At 38.0% G+C, this 13,174-nt stretch overlaps 2 non-coding genes across 2 annotated transcripts; both read left to right on the top strand.

The window, feature by feature from the left end:
• The first annotated feature begins 5,953 nt into the window (after positions 1 to 5,953).
• On the top strand, positions 5,954 to 6,036 carry Trnal-uaa (transfer RNA leucine (anticodon UAA)). Its single transcript has one exon. It is a non-coding gene; the product is annotated as a tRNA-Leu (tRNA).
• Positions 6,037 to 7,301: 1,265 nt separating this feature from the next.
• On the top strand, positions 7,302 to 7,384 carry Trnal-uaa (transfer RNA leucine (anticodon UAA)). The gene has a single exon. It is a non-coding gene; the product is annotated as a tRNA-Leu (tRNA).
• The last annotated feature ends 5,790 nt before the right edge of the window (positions 7,385 to 13,174 follow it).

Genomic DNA, 13,174 nt, shown 5'->3' with positions numbered 1-13,174 from the left:
CTTGAGCAAATTGTTAAATACAATTTGTACTTTCCAAATGGAAAACAGTGCCTTCAATTGTGTTGTCTTGGCAGCAAAAAGTAGTGATCTATATTTTATGTGGTTAGCATCATTAATTCCAATAAATTTACCCTGTCAATTTTGTTCCAGGAGGGAAAACATAGACGGTTCTAGAGTGTTAAGAAGCTTCCATTTTCTGTTCAATAAGCAACAACTGTTACGTGGGATTGAACCCATATGAATAGGAAGTGAACGCTCTACCGACTGAACTACCTCACACGCGTTGTTATTATTTTTCTGTCAAAAATTTGAAGCTGTTTTATAAATCTTGATAAATTTAATAAATTGTTTTCGTTTCTGTAGATTGTTTGTTTTTGTTTATTTTTTCCCGTGAGTTTACAAAATTCATTGCAGCAGATTCATTGACTTTAAGAAATCGTTTGTCATAACTAGTGCCGTTATTTTTACTTGAAAAAAACCCCACAAGCTTCTTCGTTAGCCTTCTCCGAAAGTTACTATTATTATCTGCGTTCCGAGTGTTATTTTCCGGTTGAAAGAGTGTACCTTACGACGTGCATCCCCTTAATTCGTGACATTTTGGCACACTACGGATTGTACAACTCGATGTATTGCATTTCTTTCGAAATAAGGGTTTAAGGTATAACTTTGCATGGATTTTTTGAACTAAAAGCTTCATCAATGTTGGATTTACGTCGGCCACCACTGACAATATTGTGATTATTATCAATATTTAATTTTATAATTCTGTGAAAAAGAGGTTTTACGAAATTTCTTAGTTATCGCTTTTGTTTAGTTTCGCGCGATCACCTCTGGTATTAGCTAGGCTAACTTGTGCGATAAGAAGATTGAGGGATGCTCGGAGAGTTAAAACTATAGAAATGTGTTACCATGATACGTTGTGGTGAATCATCTCCTATGGCGAAATGGAATAGCATCAATAATTCTACAAACCGATATTTCACGATGCGCAATGATGCCTTCCATATCTCAAAATTTCATACTCAAAATCCCAATTATTACCATTCCTTTTTGCAGCTCCATTCATTTTGTTGAACTAATAAAATGTCAAATTATTGAAAAATCTGAAGTTCGTCAAATGGTAATGCTCTTGGGCGATTTAGAATACTAATGTTCATTTCCCGTACTTTTCCAAATTCAAGTAACCTTATTAAATAGTCGTTGCCCGTGGAAAAATCTACGGGTTTGCCCGTCCTTTATATTTACCCGTCGCAACAAAGTGAATAAAAATATATCGCATTTGACATTCGTGTTTCCGTAACATCATTTTCTAACTCAGCGGGGGGTACGCGCAGAGACAGACAGACGGAATACGGCTATTATAATAGAGACTGAATTTTCAACCAGGGTGGCCGATTTGTTAAGGCGTTGGACTTACGTACCAATGGACGATTGTCCGAGTGGGTTCGAACCCCACCTCTGTTATTAGCTAGGTTAACGTTCTTGATAAGATGATTGAAGGATGCTTGGAGAGTTTTAACCATGGAAATGTGTTACCATGATACGTTGTGGTGAAGTATCGCATATGGTAAAATGGTGTAGCACCAATAATTCTACAAGCCGTTATTTTACGATGCGCAATTATCCCTTACATATCTCAAAATTTCATACAAAAAATCCCAAATATTACCATCCCTTTTTGCAGCTCCATTCATTTTGTTGAGCTATCAAAGCGGCAAATTATTGACAAATCTGAAGGTCGTCAAATGGTAATGCTCTTGCGCGATTTAGAATACTAAGGTTCATTGCCAGTACTTTTTCCAAGTTCAAGTAACCTTATTAACCTGAAACTTCAACCAGGGTCGACGAGTGGTTAAGGCGTTGGACTTAAGTTCCAATGGACAATTGTCCGCGTGGATTGGAACCCCACCTCTGGTATTAGCTGGGTTAACCTGTGTGATAAGATGATTGAAGGTTGCTTGGAGAGTTTTAATCTGGTTAAGGCTTTGGACTTAAGTTTCATTGGTCGATTGTCTGCGTGGGTTCGAACCCCTCTTATGGTATTAACTAGGTTAAACTGTGTGATAAGAAGATTTAGGGATGCTTAGAGAGTTTTGACGGTGGAAATGTGTTAACATCATACGTTGTGGTGAAGTATCGCACATGGCGAAGTGGAATAGCACCAATAGTTCTACCAGATGTTATTTCACAATGCGCAATTATTCCTTCCATATCTCAAAATTTCAAACTCAAAATCTCAAATATTACCATACTTTTTTGCAGTTCCAGGCAATTTGTTGAATTATCAAAACGGCAAATTGTTAAAGAAATAAGAATATCGACAGATATTAATGCTCTTACACGATTTAGAATATTAAGGTTCATTGGCAGTAGTTTTTCCAAGTTCAAGTAACCTTATTAATCTGAAATTTCAACCAGGGAGGCCGAGTGGTTAAGGGGTTGGACTTAAGTTCCAATGGACAATTGTCCGCGTGGGTTCGAACCCCACCTCTGGTATTAGCTAGGTTAATCTGGGTGATAAGATGATTGAAGGATGCTTGGAGAATTTAAGCGTGGAAATGTGTTTGCCATGACACGTTGTGGCGAAGTATCAAACCTGGAGAAATAGAATGGCTGCAATAGTTGTACCAGCCGTTACTTCTCAATCCACAATTATTCCTTCCATATCTCAAAATTTCAAACACAAAATCCCAAAAATTACCATACTTTTTTGCAGTTCTAGTCAATTTGTTGAATTATCAAAATGGCAAATTATTTAAAAATCTGAAGTTCGTCAAATGGTAATGCTCTTGGGCAATTAGAATACTAAGGTTCATTTCCCGTACATTTTCCAAATTCAAGTAACCTTATTAACCTGAATTTTCAACCAGGGTGATCGAGTGGTTAAGGCGTTGGACTTAAGTACCAATGGACGATTGCCTTGAGCTTCGAACCCCATCTCTGTTATTAGCTAGGTTAATCTGGGTGATAAGATGATTGAAGGATGCTTTGAGAATTTTAAACGTGGAAATGCGTTAACATGACACGTTGTTTTGAATTATTCCACATGGCGGAATAGAATATCCCCGATAATTCTACAAGCCGTTATTTCACGATGCGTAATTATCCCTTACATATCTCAAAATTTCAAACTCAAAATCCCAAATATTACCATCCCATTTTGCAGTTCCATTCATTTTGTTTAGCTATCAAAATGGCAAATTATTGAAAAATCTGAAAGTCGTCAAATGGAAATGCTCTTGTTCGATTTAGAATACTAAGGTTCATTTCCCGTACTTTTTCTAAATTCACGTAACCTTATTAACCTAAAATATCAACCAGGATGGACGAGTGGTTAAGGCGTTGGACTTAAGTTTCATTGGTCGATTGTCTGCGTGGGTTCGAACCCCTCTTATGGTATTAACTAGGTTAACCTGTGTGATAAGAAGATTGAGGGATGCTTAGAGAGTTTTGACGGTGGAAATGTGTTAACATCATACGTTGTGGTGAAGTGTCGCACATGGCGAAGTGGAATAGCACCAATAATTCTACCAGATGTTACTTCACAATGCGCAATTATTCCTTCCATATCTCAAAATTTCAAACTCAAAATCCCAAATATTACCATACTTTTTTGCCGTTCCAGGCAATTTGTTGAATTATCAAAACAGCAAATTGTTAAAGAAATAAGAAGATCGACAGATATTAATGCTCTTACACGATTTAGAATATTAAGGTTCATTGGCAGTACTTTTTCCAAGCCTTAATATTCTAAATCGTGTAAGAACCCCACCTCTGGTATTAGCTAGGTTAATCTGGGTGATAAGAAGATTGAGGGATGCTTAGAGAGTTTTGACGGTGGAAATGTGTTAACATCATACGTTGTGGTGAAGTATCGCACATGGTGAAATGGAATAGCACCAATAAACCTACAAGCCGTTAATTCACGATGCACAATTATCCTTTACATATCTCAAAATGTCATACACAAAATCCCAAAATTTACCATCCCTTTTTGCATCTCCATTCATTTTGTTTAGCTATCAAAATGGCAAATTATTGAAAAATCTGAAAGTCGTGAAATGGAAATGCTCTTGTTCGATTTAGAATACCAAGGTTAATTTCCCGTACTTTTTCCAAATACACGTAACTTTATTAACCTAAAATTTCAACCAGGGTGGACGAGTGGTTAAGGCGTTGGACTTAAGTTCCATTGGTCGATTGTCTGCGTGGGTTCGAACCCCTCTTATGGTATTAGCTAGGTTAACCTGTGTGATAAGAAGATTGAGGGATGCTTGGAGAGTTTTGACGTTGGAAATGTGTTAACATCATACGTTGTGGTAAAGTATCGCACATGGCGAAGTGGAATAGCACCAATAATTCTATCAGATGTTACTTCACGATGCGCAATTATCCCTTACATATCTCAAAATTTCATACACAAAATCCCAAACATTACCATTCCTTTTTGCATCTCCATTCATTTTGTTTAGCTATCAAAATGACAAATTATTGAAAAATTTGAAAGTCGTGAAATGGAAATGCTCTTTTTCGATTTAGAATACTAAGGTTAATTTCCCGTACTTTTTCCAAATTCACGTAACTTTATTAATCTAAAACTTCAACCACGGTGGACGAGTGGTTAATGCGTTGGAATTAAGTTCCATTGGTCGATTGTCTGGGTGGGTTCGAACCCCTATTATGGTATTAGCTAGGTTAACCTGTGTGATAAGAAGATTGAAGGATGCTTGAAGAGTTTTAACCGTGGAAATGCGTTAACATGGCACGTTGTGTTTAATTATTCCACATGGCGAAAGAGAATAGCCCCAATAATTCTACCAGCCGTTACTTCACGATGCGCAATAATGCCTTCCCTATCTCAAACTTTCAAACTCAAAATCCCAAATACTACCATGCCATTTTGCAGTTTGTTGAGTAATCAAAACGGCAAATTATTGAAAAATCTGAAGGTCGTCAAATAGTAATGCTCTTTCGCGATTTTTAACACTAAAGTTCATTTCCCATACTTTTTTCAAATTCAAGTAACCTTATTAACCTGAATTTTCAACCAGGGTGGTCGAATGGTTAAGGCGTTGGACTTAAGTTCCAATGGACGATTGCCGGGGAGGATCGAACCCCATCTCTGTTATTAGCTAGGTTAATCTGGGTGATAAGATGACTGAAGGATGCTTGGAGAGTTTTAACCATGGAAATGTGTTACCATGATACGTTGTGGTGAAGTATCGCATATGGCGAAATGGAACAGCATTAATAATTCTACAAACCGATATTTTACGATGCGCAATGACGCCTTTCATATCTCAAAATCTCATACTCAAAATCCCTAATATTACCATCCCTTTTTGCAGCTCCATTCATTTTGTTGAGCTAACAAAATGGCAAATTATTTAAAAATCTGAAGTTCGTCAAATGGTAATGCTCTTGGGCGATTTAGAGTACTAAGGTTCATTTCCCGTACTTTTTCCAAGTTCAAGTAACCTTATTAACCTGAACTTTCCACCAGGGCGGTCGAGTGGTAAAGGCGTTGGACTTAAGTTCCAATGGACGATTGTCCGCGTGGGTTCGAACCCCTCCTCTGGTATTAGCTAGGTTAACCTTTGTGATAAGATGATTGAAGGATGCTTGAAGATTTTTAGACGTGGAAGTGTGTTTGCCATGACACGTTGTGGCGAAGTATCGACCTTGGAGAAATAGAATAGCTACAATAATTCTACCAGCCGTTATTTCACGATGCGCAATTATTCCTTTCATATCTCAATATTTTAAAATCAAACTCCCAAATATTACAATCCCTTTTTACAGTTCCAATCAATTTGTTGAATTATCAAAGCGGCAAATTATTAAAGAGATAAGAAGGACGACAGATGTCAATGCTCTTACACGACTTAGAATGTTAAGGTTCATTGCCAGTACTTTTTCCAATATCAAGTAACCTTGGAAACCTGAAACTTCAACCAGGGTGGCTGAGTGGTTAAGGCGTTGGACTTAAGTTCCAATGGACGATTGTCCGCGTGGGTTCGAACCCCACCTCTGGTATTAGCTAGGCTATTCTGTGTGATAAGAAGATTGAGGGATGCTTGGAGAGTTTTAACCGTGGAAATGTGTTAACATGAGACGTTGTGGTGAAGTATCGCACATGGTGAAATGGAAAAGCACCAATAATTCCACGAGCCGTTATTTCACGATGCGCAATTATCCCTTACATATCTCAAAATTTCATACACAAAATCCCAAACATTACCATCCCTTTTTGCATCTCCATTCATTTTGTTTAGCTATCAAAATGACAAATTATTGAAAAATCTGAAAGTCGTGAAATGGAAATGCTCTTGTTCGATTTAGAATACTAAGGTTAATTTCCCGTACTTTTTCCAAATTCACGTAACTTTATTAATCCAAAATTTCAACCACGGTGGACGAGTGGTTAATGCGTTGGACTTAAGATCCATTGGTCGATTGTCTGGGTGGGTTCGAACCCCTATTATGGTATTAGCTAGGTTAACCTGTGTGATAAGAAGATTGAAGGATGCTTGGAGAGTTTTAACCGTGGAAATGCGTTAACATGGCACGTTGTGTTTAATTATTCCACATGGCGAAAGAGAATAGCCCCAATAATTCTACTAGCCGTTACTTCACGATGCGCAATAATGCCTTCCCTATCTCAAACTTTCAAACTCAAAATCCCAAATATTACCATGCCATTTTGCAGTTTGTTGAGTAATCAAAACGGCAAATTATTGAAAAATCTGAAGGTCGTCAAATAGTAATGCTCTTTCGCGATTTATAACACTAAAGTTCATTGCCAGTACTTTTTCCAAGTTCAAGTAACCTTATTAACCTGAAACTTCAACCAGAGCGGCTGAGTGGTTAAGGCGTTGGACTTAAGTTCCAATGGACGGTTGTCTCCGTGGGTCCGATCCCCACCTCTGGAATTACTTAGGTTAACCTGTGTGATAAGATGATTGAAGGATGCCTGGAGAATTTCAACGTGGAAGTGTGTTTGCCATGACACTTTGTGGCGAAGTATTGACCTTGGAGAAATAGAATAGCAACAATAATTCCACCAGCCGTTATTTCACGATGCGCAATAATGCCTTCCATATCTCAAAATTTCAAAGTCAAAATCCCAAAAATTACCATACTTTTTTGCAGTTATAGTCAATTTGTTGAACTATCAAAATGGCAAATTATTTAAAAATCTGAAGTTCGTCAAATGGTAATGCTCTTGGGCGATAAGAATACTAAGGTTCATTTCCCATACTTTTTCCAAATTCAAGTAACCTTATTAACCTGAACTTTCAACCAGGGTGGTCGAGTGGTTAAGGCGTTGGACTTAAGTTCCAATGGACGATTGTCCGCGTGGGTTCGAACCCCTCCTCTGGTATTAGCTAGGTTAACCTGTGTGATAAGATGATTGAAGGATGCTTGAAGAGTTTTTAACATGGAAATGTGTTACCATGACACGTTGTGGCGAAGTATCAAACTTGGAGAAATAGAATAGCTACAATAATTCTACCAGGCGTTATTTCACGATGCCCAATTATTCCTTCCATGTCACTAAATTTCAAGTTCAAAATCTCAAAGATTACCATTTCGTTTTGCAGTTCCAGTCAATTCAATGAATTATCAAAGCGACGAATTATTGTAAAATCTGAAGGACGTCAAATAGTAATGCTCTTGGGCGATTTAGAATGTTAAGGTTCATTTCCCGTACTTTTTCCAAATTCAAGTAAACTTATTAACCTGAATTTTCAACCAGGGTGGTCGAATGGTTAAGGCGTTGGACTTAAGTTCCAATGGACGATAGCCGGGGAGGATCGAACCCCATCTCTGTTATTAGCTAGGTTATTCTGGGTGATAAGATGACTGAAGGATGCTTGGAGAGTTTTAACCATGGAAATGTGTTACCATGATACGTTGTGGTGAAGTATCGCATATGGCGAAATGGAACAGCATCAATAATTCTACAAACCGATATTTTACGATGCGCAATGACGCCTTCCATATCTCAAAATTTCATACTCAAAATCCCTAATATTACCATCCCTTTTTGCAGCTCAATTCATTTTGTTGAGTTATCAAAATGGCAAATTATTGAAACATCTGAAGGTCGTCAAATAGCAATGCTCTTGGGCGATTTAGAATGTTAAGGTTCATTTCCCGTACTTTTTCCAAATTCAAGTAACCTTATTAACCTGAAATTTCAACCAGGGTGGCCGAGTGGTTAAGGCGATGGACTTAAGTTCCATTAGACAATTGTCCGCGTGGGATCGAACCCCACCTCTGGTATTAGCTAGGTTAACCTGTGTGATAAGATGATTGAAGGATGCTTGAAGAGTTTTTAACATGGAAATGTGTTACCATGACACGTTGTGGCGAAGTATCAAACTTGGAGAAATAGAATAGCTACAATAATTCTACCAGACGTTGTTTCACGATGCGCAATTATTCCTTCCATGTCACCAAATTTCAAGTTCAAAATCTCAAGGATTACCATCCGTTTTTGCAGTTCCAGTCAAATTAATATATTATCAAAGCAGCAAATTATTAAAGAAATAGAAAGGTCGGCAATGTTCCTACACAATTTAGAATACTAAAGTTCATTTCCAGTACTTTTTCCAAGTTGAAGTAACCTTATTAACCTGAATTTTCACACTGGGTGAACGAGTGGTTAAGGCGTTGGACTTAAGTTGCAATGGACGATTGTCCGCGTGGGTACGAACCCCACCTCTGGTATTAGCTATGTCAACCTGTGTGATAAAAAGATTTAGGGATGCTTGGAGACTTTTAACCGTGGAAATGTGTTATCATGATACGTTGTGGTGAAGTATCGCGCATGGCGAAATGGAATAGCACCAATAATTCTACAAGCCGTTATTTCACGATGCGTAATTATGCCTTCCATATCTCAAAATTTCAAACTCAAAATCCTGAATATTACCATCCCTTTTCGCAGCTCAATTCATTTTGTTGAGTTATCAAAATGGCAAATTATTGAAAGATCTGAAGGTGGTCAAATGGTAATGCTCTTGGGCAATTTAGAATACTAAGGTTCATTTTCCGTACTTTTTCCAAATTCAAGTAACCTTATTAACCTGAAATTTCAACCAGGGTGGCCGAGTGCTTAAGGCGATGGACTTAAGTTCCAATGGACAATTGTCCGCGTGCGTTCGAACCCCACCTCTGGTGGTTAACCTGTGTGATAAGATGATTGAAGGATGCTTGAAGAATTTTAAACATGGAAATGTGTTACCATGACACGTTGTGGCGAAGTATCGACCTTGGAGAAATAGAATAGCTACAATAATTCTACCAGCCGTTATTTCACGATGCCCAATTATTCCTTCCATGTCACCAAATTTCAAGTTCAAAATCTCAAGGATTACCATCCGTTTTTGCAGTTCCAGTCAAATTAATATATTATCAAAGCAGCAAATTATTAAAGAAATAGAAAGGTCGGCAATGTTCCTACACAATTTAGAATACTAAAGTTCATTTCCAGTACTTTTTCCAAGTTGAAGTAACCTTATTAACCTGAATTTTCACACTGGGTGAACGAGTGGTTAAGGCGTTGGACTTAAGTTGCAATGGACGATTGTCCGCGTGGGTACGAACCCCACCTCTGGTATTAGCTAGGTCAACCTGTGTGATAAAAAGATTTAGGGATGCTTGGAGACTTTTAACCGTGGAAATGTGTTATCATGATACGTTGTGGTGAAGTATCGCGCATGGCGAAATGGAATAGCACCAATAAATCTACAAGCCGTTATTTCACGATGCGTAATTATGCCTTCCATATCTCAAAATTTCAAACTCAAAATCCTGAATATTACCATCCCTTTTCGCAGCTCAATTCATTTTGTTGAGTTATCAAAATGGCAAATTATTGAAAGATCTGAAGGTGGTCAAATGGTAATGCTCTTGGGCAATTTAGAATACTAAGGTTCATTTTCCGTACTTTTTCCAAATTCAAGTAACCTTATTAACCTGAAATTTCAACCAGGGTGGCCGAGTGCTTAAGGCGATGGACTTAAGTTCCAATGGACAATTGTCCGCGTGCGTTCGAACCCCACCTCTGGTGGTTAACCTGTGTGATAAGATGATTGAAGGATGCTTGAAGAATTTTAAACATGGAAATGTGTTACCATGACACGTTGTGGCGAAGTATCGACCTTGGAGAAATAGAATAGCTACAATAATTCTACCAGCCGTTATTTCACGATGCCCAATTATTCCTTCCATGTCACTAAATTTCAAGTTCAAAATCTCAAAGATTACCATTTCGTTTTGCAGTTCCAGTCAATTCAATGAATTATCAAAGCGACGAATTATTGTAAAATCTGAAGGACGTCAAATAGTAATGCTCTTGGGCGATTTAGAATGTTAAGGTTCATTTCCCGTACTTTTTCCAAATTCAAGTAACCTTATTAACCTGAATTTTCAACCAGGGTGGTCGAATGGTTAAGGCGTTGGACTTAAGTTCCAATGGACGATTGCCGGGGAGGATCGAACCCCATCTCTGTTATTAGCTAGGTTAATCTGGGTGATAAGATGACTGAAGGATGCTTGGAGAGTTTTAACCATGGAAATGTGTTACTATGATACGTTGTGGTGAAGTATCGCATATGGCGAAATGGAACAGCATCAATAATTCTACAAACCGATATTTTACGATGCGCAATGACGCCTTCCATATCTCAAAATTTCATACTCAAAATCCCTAATATTACCATCCCTTTTTGCAGCTCAATTCATTTTGTTGAGTTATCAAAATGGCAAATTATTGAAACATCTGAAGGTCGTCAAATAGCAATGCTCTTGGGCGATTTAGAGTACTAAGGTTCATTTCCCGTACTTTTTCCAAATTCAAGTAACCTTATTAACCTGAACTTTCAACCAGGGTGGTCGAGTTGTTAAGGCGTTGGACTTAAGTTCCAATGGACGATTGTCCGCGTGGGTTCGAACCCCTCCTCTGGTATTAGCTAGGTTAACCTTTGTGATAAGATGATTGAAGGATGCTTGAAGATTTTTAAACGTGGAAGTGTGTTTGCCATGACACGTTGTGGCGAAGTATCGACCTTGGAGAAATAGAATAGCTACAATAATTCTACCAGCCGTTATTTCACGATGCCCAATTATTCCTTCCATGTCACTAAATTTCAAGTTCAAAATCTCAAAGATTACCATTTCGTTTTGCAGTTCCAGTCGATTCAATGAATTATCAAAGCGACGAATTATTGTAAAATCTGAAGGACGTCAAATAGTAATGCTCTTGGGCGATTTAGAATGTTAAGGTTCATTTCCCGTACTTTTTCCAAATTCAAGTAACCTTATTAACCTGAAATTTCAACCAGGGTGGCCGAGTGGTTAAGGCGATTGACTTAAGTTCCATTAGACAATTGTCCGCGTGGGATCGAACCCCACCTCTGGTATTAGCTAGGTTAACCTGTGTGATAAGATGATTGAAGGATGCTTGAAGAGTTTTTAACATGGAAATGTGTTACCATGACACGTTGTGGCGAAGTATCAAACTTGGAGAAATAGAATAGCTACAATAATTCTACCAGACGTTGTTTCACGATGCCCAATTATTCCTTCCATGTCACTAAATTTCAAGTTCAAAATCTCAAAGATTACCATTTCGTTTTGCAGTTCCAGTCGATTCAATGAATTATCAAAGCGACGAATTATTGTAAAATCTGAAGGACGTCAAATAGTAATGCTCTTGGGCGATTTAGAATGTTAAGGTTCATTTCCCGTACTTTTTCCAAATTCAAGTAACCTTATTAACCTGAAATTTCAACCAGGGTGGCCGAGTGGTTAAGGCGATGGACTTAAGTTCCAGTAGACAATTGTCCGCGTGGGATCGAACCCCACCTCTGGTATTAGCTAGGTTAACCTGTGTGATAAGATGATTGAAGGATGCTTGAAGAGTTTTTAACATGGAAATGTGTTACCATGACACGTTGTGGCGAAGTATCAAACTTGGAGAAATAGAATAGCTACAATAATTCTACCAGACGTTGTTTCACGATGCGCAATTATTCCTTCCATGTCACCAAATTTCAAGTTCAAAATCTCAAGGATTACCATCCGTTTTTGCAGTTCCAGTCAAATTAATATATTATCAAAGCAGCAAATTATTAAAGAAATAGAAAGGTCGGCAATGTTCCTACACAATTTAGAATACTAAAGTTCATTTCCAGTACTTTTTCCAAGTTGAAGTAACCTTATTAACCTGAATTTTCACACTGGGTGACCGAGTGGTTAAGGCGTTGGACTTAAGTTGCAATGGACGATTGTCCGCGTGGGTACGAACCCCACCTCTGGTATTAGCTAGGTCAACCTGTGTGATAAGAAGATTTAGGGATGCTTGGAGACTTTTAACCGTGGAAATGTGTTATCATGATTCGTTGTGGTGAAGTATCGCGCATGGCGAATTGGAATAGCACCAATAATTCTACAAGCCGTTATTTCACGATGCGTAATTATGCCTTCCATATCTCAAAATTTCAAACTCAAAATCCTAAATATTACCATCCCTTTTCGCAGCTCAATTCATTTTGTTGAGTTATCAAAATGGCAAATTATTGAAACATCTGAAGGTCGTCAAATGGTAATGCTCTTGGGCAATTTAGAATACTAAGGTTCATTTCCCGTACTTTTTCCAAATTCAAGTAACCTTATTAACCTGAAATTTCAACCAGGGTGGCCGAGTGCTTAAGGCGATGGACTTAAGTTCCAATGGACAATTGTCCGCGTGCGTTCGAACCCCACCTCTGGTGGTTAACCTGTGTGATAAGATGATTGAAGGATGCTTGAAGAGTTTTTAACATGGAAATGTGTTACCATGACACGTTGTGGCGAAGTATCAAACTTGGAGAAATAGAATAGCTACAATAATTCTACCAGACGTTGTTTCACGATGCGCAATTATTCCTTCCATGTCACCAAATTTCAAGTTCAAAATCTCAAGGATTACCATCCGTTTTTGCAGTTCCAGTCAAATTAATATATTATCAAAGCAGCAAATTATTAAAGAAATAGAAAGGTCGGCAATGTTCCTACACAATTTAGAATACTAAAGTTCATTTCCAGTACTTTTTCCAAGTTGAAGTAACCTTATTAACCTGAATTTTCACACTGGGTGACCGAGTGGTTAAGGCGTTGGACT

Source organism: Hydractinia symbiolongicarpus, chromosome 2 (assembly GCF_029227915.1).
Source record: "Hydractinia symbiolongicarpus strain clone_291-10 chromosome 2, HSymV2.1, whole genome shotgun sequence".
Lineage (NCBI taxonomy): Eukaryota > Metazoa > Cnidaria > Hydrozoa > Anthoathecata > Hydractiniidae > Hydractinia > Hydractinia symbiolongicarpus.
This window is presented reverse-complemented; position numbering and strand designations above follow the sequence as displayed.